The sequence below is a fragment of the Sander lucioperca genome, chromosome 16 (genome assembly GCF_008315115.2).
Source record: "Sander lucioperca isolate FBNREF2018 chromosome 16, SLUC_FBN_1.2, whole genome shotgun sequence".
In the NCBI taxonomy this organism is placed as follows: Eukaryota; Metazoa; Chordata; class Actinopteri; order Perciformes; family Percidae; genus Sander; species Sander lucioperca.
In genome coordinates, this window is record NC_050188.1 from 4,232,422 (window position 1) to 4,247,473 (window position 15,052).

The 15,052-nt window shown below is 39.7% G+C and overlaps 1 long non-coding RNA gene across 1 annotated transcript in view; it reads right to left on the reverse strand.

Annotated features, from left to right (window-relative positions):
• LOC116041306 overlaps positions 1-13,458 on the reverse strand; it is a 28,123-nt gene extending 14,665 nt beyond the window's left edge. The window contains exons 1-2 of the long non-coding RNA XR_004102902.2: positions 13,423-13,458; positions 2,975-2,979 (exon numbers count right to left, since the gene is read on the reverse strand). This is a non-coding gene — a long non-coding RNA (uncharacterized LOC116041306). The remainder of the gene's footprint in view (positions 1-2,974; positions 2,980-13,422) is intronic.
• Positions 13,459-15,052: the final 1,594 nt, after the last annotated feature.

The window sequence follows — 15,052 nt, forward strand, 5'->3', positions numbered from 1 at the left end:
GGGCATCTCTACAAACGGGAAGAGTAGAAGTATGCGAATCAGGTTGCAAATTCAACGGGAACCCATATTTGGCCGTTTGGGGACAGCGCAAAATCAGGAGGTTTAGCAACATAATTGTCGAAATCTGGATTTGTTTGAGTTGGCTTTTTTCTGGCTTTTCTCCATAATTCCAGAGTAGATATGGACATGTTGGGCATCCATACAAACGTGAAGAGTAGAAGTACGTGAATCAGGTTTCAAATTCAACAGGAACACAGAATTGGCCGTTTGGGGACAGCCAAAATTCAGGAGGTTTAGCAACATAGTTGTCGAAATCTGGATTTGTTTGAGTTGGCTTTTTTCTGGCTTTTCTTCCAAATTCCACAGTATATATGGACATGTTGGGCATCCCTACAAACGTGAAGAGCTGAAGTATGCGAATCAGTTTTCAAATTAAACGGCAACCCATATTTCACCGTTTGGGGACAGCGCAAAGTCAGGAGGATTATGTCACATAGTTGTTGAAATCTGGATTTCTTTGAGTTGGCTTTTTTCTGGCTTTTCTTCCAAATTTCACAGTAGATATGGACATGTTGGGCATCCCTACAAACGGAAAGAACTGAAGTATGCGAATCAGGTTTCAAATTTAACGGGAACCCATATTTGGCAGTTTGGGGACAGCGCAAAGTCAGGAGGTTTAGCAACATAGTTGTCGAAATCTGGATTTGTTTGAGTTGGCTTTTTTCTGGCTTTTCTCCATAATTCCATAGTAGATATGGTCATGTTGGGCATCTCTAGAAACGGGAAGAGTAGAAGTATGCTAATCAGGTTGTAAATTCAACGGGAACCCATATTTGGCCGTTTGGGGACAGCGCAAAGTCAGGAGGTTTAGCAACATAGTTGTCGAAATCTGGATTTGTTTGAGTTGGCTTTTTTCTGGCTTTTCTTCCCAATTCCACAGTATATATGGACATGTTGGGCATCCCTACAAACGTGAAGAGCTGAAGTATGCGAATCAGGTTTCAAATTCAAGGGCAACCCATATTTTGCCGTTTGGGGACAGCGCAAAGTCAGGAGGTTTAGCAACATAGTTGTCGAAATCTGGATTTGTTTGAGTTGGCTTTTTTCAGGCTTTTCTCCATAATTCCACAGTAGATATGAACATGTTGGGCATCCCTACAAACGGGAAGAGTAGAAGTATGCGAATCAGGTTGCAAATTCAACGGGAACCCATATTTGGCCGTTTGGGGACAGCGCAAAGTCAGGAGGTTTAGCAACATAATTGTCGAAATCTGGATTTGTTTGAGTTGGCTTTTTTCTGGATTTTCTTCCAAATTCCACAGTAGATATGGACATGTTGGGCATCCCTACAAACGTGAAGAGCTGAAGTATGCGAATCAGGTTTCAATTTCAACGGGAACCCATATTTGGCCGTTTGGGGACAGCGCAAAGTCAGGAGGTTTTGCAACATAATTGTCGAAATCTGGATTTGTTTGAGTTGGCTTTTTTCTGGAATTTTCTGACTTTTCTCCATAATTCCACAGTAGATATGGACATGTTTAGCATCCCTACAAACGTGAAGAGCTGAAGTATGCGAATCACGTTTCAAATTTAACGGGAACCCATATTTGGCCGTTTGAGGACAGCGCAAATTCAGGAGGTTAAGCAAAATAATTGTCAAAATCTGGATTTGTTTGAGTTGATGACATCGCAAAGTCAGGAGGTTTAGCAACATATTTGTTGAAATATGGATTTGTTTGAGTTGGCTTTTTTCTGGCTTTTCTCCATAATTCCACAGTAGATATGGACATGTTGGGCATCACTACAAACGTGAAGAGTAGAAGTATGCGAATCAGGTTTCAAATTCAACGGGAACCCATATTTGGCCGTTTGGGGACAGCGCATGTCAGGAGGTTTTGCAACATAGTTTCGAAATCTGGATTTGTTTGAGTTGGCTTTTTTTGTGTCTTTTCTCCATAATTCCACTGTAGATATGGACATGTTGGGGATCCCTACACACGTGAAGAGCTGAAGTATTCAAATAAGATTTCAAATTTAACGGGAACCCATATTTGGCCGTTGGGGAACAGTGCAAAGTCAGGAGGTTTAGCAACATAATTGTCGAAATCTGTATTTGTTTGAGTTGGCTTTTTTCTGGAATTTTCTGGCTTTTCTCCATAATTCCACAGTAGATATGGACATGTTGGGCATCCCTAGAAACGTGAATAGCTGATGTATGTGAATCACGTTTCAAATTCAACGGGAACCCATATTTGGCCGTTTGGGGACAGCGCAAAGTCAGGAGGTTTAGCAACATAATTGTCGAAATCTGAATTTGTCTGAGTTGGCTTTTTTCTGGATTTTTCTGGCTTTTCTCCATAATTCCACAGTAGATATGGACATGTTGGGCATCCCTACAAATGTGAAGACGTTACGTATGCAAATCAGGTTTCAAATTCAACGCGAACCCATATTTGGCCGTTTGGCTTTTTCCAATTTTTTGTCCAATCTGGACAGAGCAACGTCAGAAGGTTTAGCAACATAATTGTCGAAATCTGTATTTGTTTGAGTTGGCTTTATTTCTGGAATTTTCTGGCTTTTCTCCATAATTCCACAGTAGATATGGACATGTTGGTCAACACTACAAACGTGAATACCTTACGTATGCGAATCAGGTTTCAAATTCAACGGGAAACCATATTTGGCCGTTTGGGGACAGCGCAAAGTCAGGAGGTTTAGCAACATAATTGTCGAAATCTGGATTTGTTTGAGTTGGCTTTTTTCTAGCTTTTCTCCATAATTCCACAGTAGATATGGACATGTTGGGCATCCCTACAAATGTGAATAGCTGACGTGTGCAATTTGTTTGAGTTGGCTTTTTTCTGGAATTTTCTGGCTTTTCTCTATAATTCCACAGTAGATATGGACATGTTGGGCATCCCTACAAACGTGAAGAACTTACGTATGTGAATCACGTTTGAAATTCAACGGGAACCCATACTTGGCTGTTTGGGGACAGCACAAAGTCAGGAGGTTTAGCAACATAATTTTCGAAATCTGGATTTGTCTGAGTTGGCTTTTTTCTGGAATTTTCTGGCTTTTCTCCATAATTCCACAGTAGATATGGACATGTTGGGCATCCCTAAAAACGTGAAGAACTTACGTATGTGAATCAGGTTTGAAATTCAACGGGAACCCATATTTGGCCGTTTGGGGACAGCGCAAAGTCAGGAGGTTTAGCAACATAATTGTCGAAATCTGGATTTGTTTGAGTTGGCTTTTTTTGTGTCTTTTCTCCATAATTCCACTGTAGATATGGACATGTTGGGGATCCCTACAAACGTGAAGACCTGACAGTATGCAAATAAGGTTTCAAATTCAACGGGAACCCATATTTGGCCGTTGGGGACAGCGCAAAGTCAGGAGGTTTAGCAACATAATTGTCGAAATCTGGATTTGTTTGAGTTGGCTTTTTTCTGGCTTTTCTCCATAATTCCACAGTAGATATGGACATGTTGGGCATCCCTACAAACGTGAAGAGCTGAGTATGCGAATCACGTTTCAAATTCAACGGGAACCCATATTTGGCCGTTTGGGGACAGAGCAAAGTCAGGAGGTTTAGCAACATAATTGTCGAAATCTGAATTTGTCTGAGTTGGCTTTTTTCTGGATTTTTCTGGCTTTTCTCCATAATTCCACAGTAGATATGGACATGTTGGGCATCCCTACAAATGTGAAGACGTTACGTATGCAAATCAGGTTTCAAATTCAACGCGAACCCATATTTGGCCGTTTGGCTTTGTTTGCAAATTTTTGTCAATCTGGACAGAGCAAGTCAGGAGGTTTAGCAACATAATTGTCGAAATCTGTATTTGTTTGAGTTGGCTTTATTTCTGGAATTTTCTGGCTTTTCTCCATAATTCCACAGTAGATATGGACATGTTGGTCAACACTACAAACGTGAATACCTTACGTATGCGAATCAGGTTTCAAATTCAACGGGAACCCATATTTGGCCGTTTGGGGACAGCGCAAAGTCAGGAGGTTTAGCAACATAATTGTCGAAATCTGGATTTGTTTGAGTTGGCTTTTTTCTAGCTTTTCTCCATAATTCCACAGTAGATATGGACATGTTGGGCATCCCTACAAATGTGAATAGCTGACGTGTGCAATTTGTTTGAGTTGGCTTTTTTTGTGTCTTTTCTCCATAATTCCACTGTAGATATGGACATGTTGGGGATCCCTACACACGTGAAGAGCTGAAGTATTCAAATAAGATTTCAAATTTAACGGGAACCCATATTTGGCCGTTGGGGAACAGTGCAAAGTCAGGAGGTTTAGCAACATAATTGTCGAAATCTGTATTTGTTTGAGTTGGCTTTTTTCTGGAATTTTCTGGCTTTTCTCCATAATTCCACAGTAGATATGGACATGTTGGGCATCCCTAAAAACGTGAAGAACTTACGTATGTGAATCAGGTTTGAAATTCAACGGGAACCCATATTTGGCCATTTGGGGACAGCGCAAAGTCAGAAGGTTTAGCAACATAATTGTCCAAATCTGGATTTCTATGAGTTGGCTTTTTTCTGGCTTTTCTCCATAATTCCACAGTAGATATGGACATGTTGGGCATCCCTACAAACGTGAATAGCTGATGTATGTGAATCAGGTTTCAATTTCAACGGGAACCCATATTTGGCCGTTTGGGGACAGAGCAAAGTCAGGAGGTTTAGCAACATAATTGTCGAAATCTGGATTTGTTTGAGTTGGCTTTTGTCTGGATTTTTCTGGCTTTTCTCCAGAATTCAACAGCAGATATGGACATGTTGGGCATCGCTTCAAACATGAAGACCTTACATATGCAAATCAGGTTTCAAATTCAACGGGAACCCATATTTGGCCGTTTGGGGACAGCGCAAAGTCAGGAGGTTTAGCAACATAATTGTCGAAATCTGGATTTGTTTGAGTTGGCTTTTTTCTGGCTTTTCGCCATAATTCCACTGTAGATATGGACATGTTGGACATCCCTACAAACGTGAAGACCTTACATATGCGAGTCAGGTTTCACATTCAACGGGAACCCATATTTGGCCGTTTGGGGACAGCGCAAAGTCAGGAGGTTTAGCAACATAATTGTCGAAATCTGGATTTGTTTGAGTTGTTTTTTTTCTGGCTTTTCTCCATAATTCCACAGTAGATATGGACATGTTGGGCATCCCTACAAATGTGAAGAGCTGTAGTATGCAAGTCAGTTTTCAAATTCAACGGGAACCCATATTTGGCGGTTTGTGGACAACGCAAAGTCAGGAGGTTTAGCAACATAATTGTCGAATTCTGTATTTGTTTGAGTTGTCTTTTTTCTGGAATTTTCTGGCTTTTCTCCATAATTCCACAATAGATATGGACATGTTGGGCATCCCTACAAACGTGAAGACCTTATGTATGCGAATCAGGTTTTAAATTCAACGGGAACCCATATTTGGCCGTTTGGGGACAGCGCAAAGTCAGGAGGTTTAGCAACATAATTGTCGAAATCTGGATTTGTTTGAGTTGGCTTTTTTCTGGCTTTTCTCCATAATTCCACTGTAGATATGGACATCCCTACAAACGTGAAGACCTTATGTATGCGAATCAGGTTTTAAATTCAACGGGAACCCATATTTGGCCGTTTGGGGACAGCGCAATGTCAGGAGGTTTAGCAACATAATTGTCGGAATCTGTATTTGTTTGCGTTGGCTTTTTTCTGGAATTTTCTGGCTTTTCTCCATAATTCCACAGTAGATATGGACATGTTGGGCATCCCTAGAAAAGTGAAGAGCTGTATGTAGTATGGCCATTTGGGGCCGGTGCAAAGTCAGGCAATTTTGCAATGGAATTGTCAAAATCTTGATTTGGTTGGAGCTGGGTTTTCTCCATAACTCCAGGTTAGATATGGACATGCTGGGCATCAATGGAAAGTGTAGGAACTGTATTATGTGAATCAGCTTACAAGTTCAACAGAAAGCCATATTTGGCCATTTGGGGCCATTGTAAAGTCAGGGACTTTAGCAATAGAATTGTCAAAAAATTGATTTGGTTGGAGCTGGGTTTTCTCAATAACTCCATTGTAGATATGGATATGCTGGGCATCAATGTGAACGTGACAAGATGTAGTATGTGAATCAACTTTCAAATTCAAAGGGGGAGCCATATTTGGAGATTTGGGGCCAGTGCTAAGTCAGGCAATTTAGCAATAGAATTGTCAAAATCTTGATTTGGTTGGAGCTGGGTTTTCTCCATAATTCCAGGGTAGATATGGATATGCTGAGCATCAATGTGAAGTGTAGGAGCTGTAGTATCTGTATCAGCTTTCAAATTCAACGGGGAGCCATATGTGCCCATTTTGGACCAGTGCAGAGTCAGGCACTTTAGCAATAGAATTGTCAAAATGTTGATTTGGTTGGAGCTGGGTTTTCTCCATAACTCCAGGGTAGATATGGACATGCTGGACATCAATGTGAACATGAGGAGATGTAGTATGTGAATGAACTTTCAAATTCAATGGGGAGCCATATTTGGCCATTTGGGACCAATGCTGAGTCAGGCACTTTAGCAATAGAATTGTCAAAATCTTGATTTGGTTGGAGCTGGGTTTTCTCCGTAACTCCAAGGTAGATATGGACATGCTGGGCATCAATGTGAACATGAGGAGATGTAGTATGTGAATCAGCTTTCAAATTCAACGGGGAGCCATACTTGATGATTTGGGGGCAGTGCTAAGTCAGGCAATTTAGCAATAGAACTGTCAAAATCTTGATTTGGTTGGAGCCGGGTTTTCTCCATAACTCCAGGGTAGATATGGACATGCTGAGCATCAATGTGAAGTGTAGGAGCTGTAGTATGTGAATCAGCTTTAGAATTCAACGGGGAGCCATATTTAGCCATTTGGGGCCAGTGCAAATTCAGGCACTTTAGCAATAGAATTGTCAAAATGTTGATTTGGTTGGAGCTGGGTTTTCTCCAAAACTGCAGGGTAGATATGGACATGTTGGGCATCAATGTGAAGGGAGGAGATGTAGTATGTGAATGAAATTTCAAATTCAATGGTGAGCCATATTTGGCCATTTGGGGCCAGTGCAAAGTCAGGCATTTTAGCAATAGAATTGTCAAAATCTTGATTTGGTTTGAGCTCTTTTTTCTCCATAACTCCAGGGTAGATATGGACATGCTGGGCATCAATGGGAAATGTAGGAGCTGTGGTATGTGAATCAGCTTTCAAATTCAACAGAGAGCCATATTTGGCCATTTGGGGCCATTGTAAATTCAGGCACTTTAGCAATAGAATTGTCAAAATCTTCATTTGGTTGGAGCTGGGTTTTCTCCATAACTCCAGGGTAGATATGGATATGCTGGGCATCAATGTGGACGTGACGAGATGTAGTATGTGAATCAACTTTCAAATTCAAGGGGGAGCCATATTTGGAGATTTGGAGCCAGTGCTAAGTCAGGCAATTTAGCAATAGAATTGTCAAAATCTTGATTTGGTTGGAGCTGGGTTTTCTCCATAACTCCAGGGTAGATATGGACATGCTGTGCATCAATGTGAACATGAGGAGATGTAGTATATGAATCAGCTTTCAAATTCAATGGTGAGCCATATTTGGCCATTTGGGGCCATTGTAAATTCAGGCACTTTAGCAATAGAATTGTCAAAATCTTCATTTGGTTGGAGCTGGGTTTTCTCCATAACTCCAGGGTAGATATGGACATGCTGGGCATCAATGGAAAGTGTAGGAACTGTAGTATGTGAATCAGCTTTCAAATTCAACGGGGAGCCATATTTGGCCATTTGGGGACCGTGCAAAGTCAGGCACTTTAGCAATAGAATTGTCAAAATCTTCATTTGGTTGGAGCTGGGTTTTCTCCATAACTCCAGTGTAGATATGGACATGCTGAGCATCACTGTGAAGTGTAGGAGCTGTAGTATCTGTATCAGCTTTCAAATTCAACGGGGAGCCATATGTGTCCATTTTGGACCAGTGCAGAGTCAGGCACTTTAGCAATAGAATTGTCAAAATCTTGATTTGGTTGGAGCTGGGTTTTCTCCATAACTCCAGGGTAGATATGGATATGGTGGGCATCAATGTGAACGTGACGAGATGTAGTATGTGAATCAACTTTCAAATTCAAGGGGGAGCCATATTTGGAAATTTGGAGCCAGTGCAAAATCAGCAATTATTGCAATAGAATTGTCAAAATGTTGATTTTTGAGATTGATTTTCTCCATAATTCCACAGTAGATATGGACATGTTGGGCATCTCTCGAATGGTGAGGAGTTATAGTATGTGAATCAGGTGACAAATTCAACGGGAAACCATATTTGGCCATTTGAGGGGGCAGTGCAAAGTCAGGAACTTTAGTAATAGCATTGTCACAATCTTGATTTTTGAGGTGGATTTTCTCCATCGTCCAGAGTAGATATGGACATGGTGGGCATCCTTAGAAAGGTGAGGAGCTGTACTATGTGAATCAGTTGACAAATTAAACTGGAAACCATATTTGGCCATTTGGGGGCAGTGCAAAGTCAAGAACTTTGGCAATACAATTGTGAAAATCTTGATTTTTGAGCTGGATTTTCTCCATAATTCCACAGTAGATATGGACATGTTGGGCATCCTTCGAAATGTAGTATGTGAATCAGGTGACAAATTAAACTGGAAACCATATTTGGCAATTTGGGGGCAGTGCACAGTATATATGGACATGTTGGGCATCAATGGAAAGGTGAGAAGCTGTTGTATGTGAATCAGATGAAATTAAAGGCTTTTAAAATGTCCAATTAAAGCTTTATTTTAACTCTTTTTCAGGCTGCTCTAAAAACAAAACCTCTTGTTTAGCCAGTCTCATTTCACCTGGACGTTATTGTTAACAAACATTGTGATGTGTCATTTCTAAGAGGAATTCAAAAACAATTTAAACAATTGAAGTATTGTTTGTTAGAGGTAGAACATCTGAGCGATGGAAAACAGGTATTTAGCTCTGGTGTTCTAATCTATCTATCTCTAACTTATGTTAGACTTTAAAATGGGTCCTAAGGGTCTTTGGTATATGACGCTAATGTGATGTGATCAACTGATATGACTCTTTAGTGACAAAGACTTGAAAAAAAATTAAAACAAAAGAAAAACACTGTTCATAATGCACCAGTAGGGTAAAGTATCAACACATGCATTGTGGAGACATACAGTAGATATGACTTTGTCACTATGTGACATGCAAATAACAACAAATAAATGAACTAAATGAATACACTTTTTTTTTATTTCAAAAGGTAAATACTTAAAGTTTTAAATAAAAAAAAAAACATGCAGCTGTTGCATGTGAACTTTGGTGCACACAGTGATTAACAGTCACAGAACTACAGTATCTACTAACCACTATGTTTATCTAATGGCTTATATGTAAGTGCATTAAACAGTGGTGGTTACACACAGGTAGAGCAGAGGAAGACACATGGCACGACATACGTACATTACATTATACAGTATTATGCTCAGGAATAAATTGCATAGATGTGATAAACAGTATATTCACCTAGAAATAAAGATACGTTAAAGTCAACAATTAAACAATTTAAAGTGCTCATATTATGCTTTTTGGCTTTTTCCCTTTCCTTTATTGTGTTATATATCTTTTTTGAGCATGTTATAGGTTTACAAAGTGAAAAGCCCAAAGTCCACCCCAAAGGGACTTACCATCTCCAACAGAAAACACTGTTCACAAACTGCTCCAAACAGCTCTATTGTAGTCCAGCCTTTACTTCAGAGAACGTGCGTCACTTTGTAACACACGTTATAATGCTCTGTCTAGCTGCTAGCATGGCACGCCCTCATACTCTGCTTCTGACTGGCTAGTGGTCCTTACCTAGATACTGCGCATGTGCGACTCCCAACAAAGATGGAACAGAAGTGAGATGCCTCACTCTGTAGCTAAAACAGAGAGCTCAACACACAGGGTGAAAAGAGGAGCTGCAGCAATGTGCAGTACAACAAATATATGGTGTTTTTTGAAAATTAAACCATGTAAACCTATTCTGATATAACATTTTAATTATGAACCTGAAAATAAGCACTTTAAAAAAAATCCTTCAGTTTGCAAATCCTGTTGGCTCTATTAGCAGCATTTCAACCTACTGTATGGGTAGTAGTCACCACTTCCACCGTACAGTTTTAAAGCTACTGAATATCTCACTTTACATGACATTTTTAACCTGATATGGTGTAACATTAGTGTACTGCAAATGATACAAAAGGATATGGTGAGCTGTATTTCTATGAACAAATAAATTACTACATTTAGTCAGTTGTTTAAAGCATTCAAATGACTGGTGTTTTTTTCATATAGGTTACTAATTCTTTCAAAACTAGATTTTCTACCAATAACGTCATGTCTAATTTTAGATGCCACTGTGTGCACATTAAGTGACTTATTCAGGATATAGACAACCTATATATACAGTGCACAGAGCTCAGGTTAAAATTTAAAAGACATGGTAGGACTACAGCGATACACACTTATTTTGATTAAAAAAATAAAAATGAAGATAACCCTCGTTAAAATGACATGGTTAAGTGTGTGTATGGACGCCAGAGTACAGTCAAAGTACCAGTTCAGCTTGACTGTCTCCTTGGCTTTGCTGTCAACAGCTTGACTGCCTGCTCACATAACATGCTGTACATTTTCTTTGGTGTTAAGACTTTATTTTCTTTCCTCTATGTTTAAAGGGTAACTACAATTTTTTTCAACCTGGACCCTATTTTCCTATGTTTTGTGTTTAAGTGACTGATAGGAACAACAACCTTTGAAAATGGTCCAGTATTAAGCAAGATCGCTGCGCGAAACAAGCTACAATGTAACTTAACAGGGCAATTGTCCAGCTTGTATTTACCTTCACAAAAGTGCTTGTTTTGTCACTGGCAGGATCAGATTAATATTGTGTCTGACAACTTTATGGAACGGACCCTTCAAGGATAGGCCTTTAAAACCTCTGAGACCTTTCTGTTTGACCAGAAACAGCTCTGAAGTCGCTAACGCTAAACCCACCAGACTCCATTTAAAAAAGCAATACTTTTAGCGTGTATAGAGCCAACATATTTTTACATGTAAAATCAGTAAACCGTGTGTTGATGGTTGGAAAAGTGGAAAGACAAACCAAAACGGCTTTTCATAGTTATTTTATTTCTGTCGACTTTGAATGAAGTGTATTTTACGATGCTAAAATTTCTTGTTTTTAGTTTATTAACATGGAGTCTGGTGGGTTTAGCGAATGCAATTTCACGGATGTTTTTATGTTCAAAAAAAGGATCTTACTCTTTAACAGAAAGGTCAACCTCCTTAGAAATCCTTTCCATAATGTTGTCAGACACTTAGAATATTAATCTGAGCCTGTCAGCGGCAAAACGAGCACTTTCGTGAAGGTAAATACAAGCTGGACAATTGCCCTGTTAACTTACATTCTAGCTTGTTTCACTGCTGCTGACTGCAGCGATCTTGCTTAATACTGGACCAATGTCAAAGATTGTTGTTCCCATCAGTCCCATCAGTCACTTATACACAAAAACATAGTAAAATAGGGTCCAGGTTGAAGGGTAGTTACCCTTTAAGTGTAGCCTGTTGAGTGTTTGACCACCGGAGGCACTGTAGAGCAACAATGTTCTGCCAAGCAGGTCCCTGCATTGTTTGCATAAGGGAAATACGTCCACATAATGTGCACATATGCACACATATTTACAGTTGGGGGTGGTAAAAAGTGGCAATATGCCAGTAAAAGTACAGAACACTACACCATGTACACAATGCAGGTTTCAAGATATTAAAAAAAAAGGTTTTTATAATATTGTATGAGGTAGTGTGAATGCATCCCATCTATTCCTTACACTGTGAGGGTACAAATATAAAAAAAAATAAAATGGTTTAAAAATTCTGCATGCATACATCTTTACATGGCACCCTTACGCTTCTTGGACCGAAAAATATTTTCTTTTTTTTGTAGTGCTAATGTGTTGTTGACATGCTGTTCCAAGGCTCTTTAACCTGGAATTAGTGTTAGTACTGAGAAATACACATGGATTTGTTAGCAGCATGGTAGCACCTTGGAAAACGCATACATTTGGCCAATCTCAAATGTTTCAAAATGTTTGATGAATGTGAGGAACTTTGTAGTCACCACTAAAATGACATCACTATTGGTAAAGCAAGAGGAACCCCTCAGTTTTTGACGGGCAGATGACTGCAGGCCTGCGGTCACTTGGAAATGGCCTGCTCCTCCATACCAGCCTGTGTCATGAGCTCAGACACGTTCTTTTCAAGGCCATCAATGCGGGTTCCCATCTCCTCTAGTGGTAAAGTGAAGGAAAACTCTGCCAGCAACTGTACATTTTATCCAGTTAGAACTAGACAGCAACAACACAACACAGGATTAAATTCTGATTTACCTCATAATAATCCTCCTGTTGTCCTTGGGTCAAATTTGACCCATTTTCAAACTTTCCATATCAAAAATGTGAGTTTCTTTCAAACAAATTGCCCCTAAAATAACACGGATAGTTCCATACAACGCTGTTCGCAAGTAAAATGTAGGATCGGATCACTTGAAAACATTTTTTAAATGGTTTCAAGACTGACTAAACTTTGCCTTTGATTTGAACTATTTTTCAAAACAATTTATAATTTCATCTTTTTATTTTTTAGATTTTATATAAATGAGGTTTATTGACCACAAATTAAAAAAATAATTGTAAAACTCGTGGTAATAAGTTGGTGTAAGTGGTGTACAATTAGGGGTGGAATGGTACACTGAAGTCACGGTTCGGTTCATACCCCGGTTCAGACATCACGGTTCGGTTCGGTACAATGGAGGGAAAAGCATAACAAAAATGCAGGAGGCAATTTTTTTTTTATTGTGCATGTCTCAGGCTGTACCACCTAGTGTCATCCAGTCTCTCCCCTGAGCTAGCTGCAACAGTCTGAAGCGTATAAAGTAAGATGTAAACAGTAAACAATAAGTAGGCTACCCCACATCATCTCCAGACTCCATCTGGAACTTGTAAACAAAATAAGACAATCAGCTAGTAGTGTGATATGGGAGACAAGCTCTGCTCTCATATGTGAATGCACAGAGCAGGGGTGTTAAAAGAGTAGCTTCGGTTACACAGAGCAATTGGCGAATTGTGGCGTTAGCTTCACACACTAACAGCGGAGCTAGCAGTAAACAGCAAAGCTAACAGCGGAGCTAACAGCTAACGGCGGAGCTAACGGCGGAGCTAACAGCGGAGCTAACAGCGAAGCAAATGGGCCTGGAAGCCATTTGTGGTCGAGGCAAGAAGGGATACAGCTACAGTACATCCGTGTTTGGTTGTAAATGGAAGGGACTAGTTTGTTTCGTGTGGACTCACTGGACCGACCACAGTATATAAGAAGGGACCGACTCGACATGTAGGCGGAGCTTGGGAGCTTCAGAGCTTCAGAGCTAAGGCGGGGCTACAGATTAGGTGTCCCTAAGAAACGTGTATGTAACAGTAGTTCCACATTACATTAATTCATTTGCACGCGAGTTTTATTTATTTTTTATACCGTGTATTCTCCGTGTAAATTCATGTACCGAACCGAGACGCCCGTACCGTTTCGGTTCAATACGAATACATGTACCGTTCCACCCCTAGTGTACACACTGGTGGTAGTGGGGAACAAAGCGGCAAAAGTGTTGAAAAAAAAGCATTAAAAAGTGTTCATTTTTAGTTTTGACCCGGGAGGACAACACAAGGGTTAATGATTTACAGCGACGTGTATTCCTCGTTGTTTTATTTTTTTTTGTCCCACTTGCAAGTGTACTGTAAACAACACCTAATTAAAGGAGGGTTTAATTAAAGAGGAATGGGACTGGGCTACAAGGCTAAAAACTGAAAATGTGTACCTCTACTCTCTGCTTTTTTCACTAAAGACATTTCAACAGTAGCTAAAGCACAGGTGCAAATCGTAATATTAGCGACAACTAGCTAGTAACACCTGTGCCTTTTTCCTATTACACAAATGTCTGCTGTGGAAAAAGCCTGAAGTAGAGAACACAATTCATGTTTTTAGCTTTGCCGCACACTTCATTTTCATTCACATTTTAAGTTGCATTTGACAAATGTATATCTGGTATACGTGCAGTTTAGTGTCACAAATTCCCCATACAATGTCCTTAATTAATTATGAACCTGCTAAACCACCTGTGCTACCCTAACCCTACCCCTAACCTTAACCTGTCTCAAAATTTGGGACATTCAGTTTTTGGAAAATAATTTGCGACACTAAACTGCACATAGCGTGTATATATATATATATATATATATATATATATATATATATACACACACACATATACATATACACATGAAGATTCCCTACATTTAATATAACCTAGGTTGAGGTTTTGTGGATTTGCAAGTTGACCCCCGTCAAACTAAGTTTGAATTTCCCCTGTTTACTATGTGTTTCACACATAAGTGCTCTCAGGTGGTTTTTTTAGCTAACTGTTTACCAAAGATCCTCTAAACCGTCTCTGCAGTAAACATTTCTGAGGTAAACCGGGAAACGCCAAAAAAAGAGAAGCATGCAGTGAAGTTAACAGCTGTGTTTACAGCAGGAACAGGTCACGAAAAAGGATATTTTTGGACTCCAGCTGTTCAGACATTAGTTGGAATCTTCCCTGAAGTCGCTGCATCGATTCCTCCATCTAAAGGCAAAGAAAAACGTCAGAAAAAAATATGTATGAAAATGTTTGCGTGCCAAGTAATGCATTAACAAGACACAGCTCACATAAGACAAACTCACCGCCTCTGTCATATCTTTAGCTGCTTTGCAGTCTGTTTTTGACATCATTTCTTCAACAACACACTAATCTTGCGATGGAAATTTAAATCTCGGTCGTACAACCTGAATATAGTTGTTTGGTTGGTTAAACTGGGTTGTGACAACGCCTGTAAAAATCCCCACTCAGTTTCACCTCAAAACACGTTAGCAAACTCCCTTAACTTTGCGGGAAAATAAGTC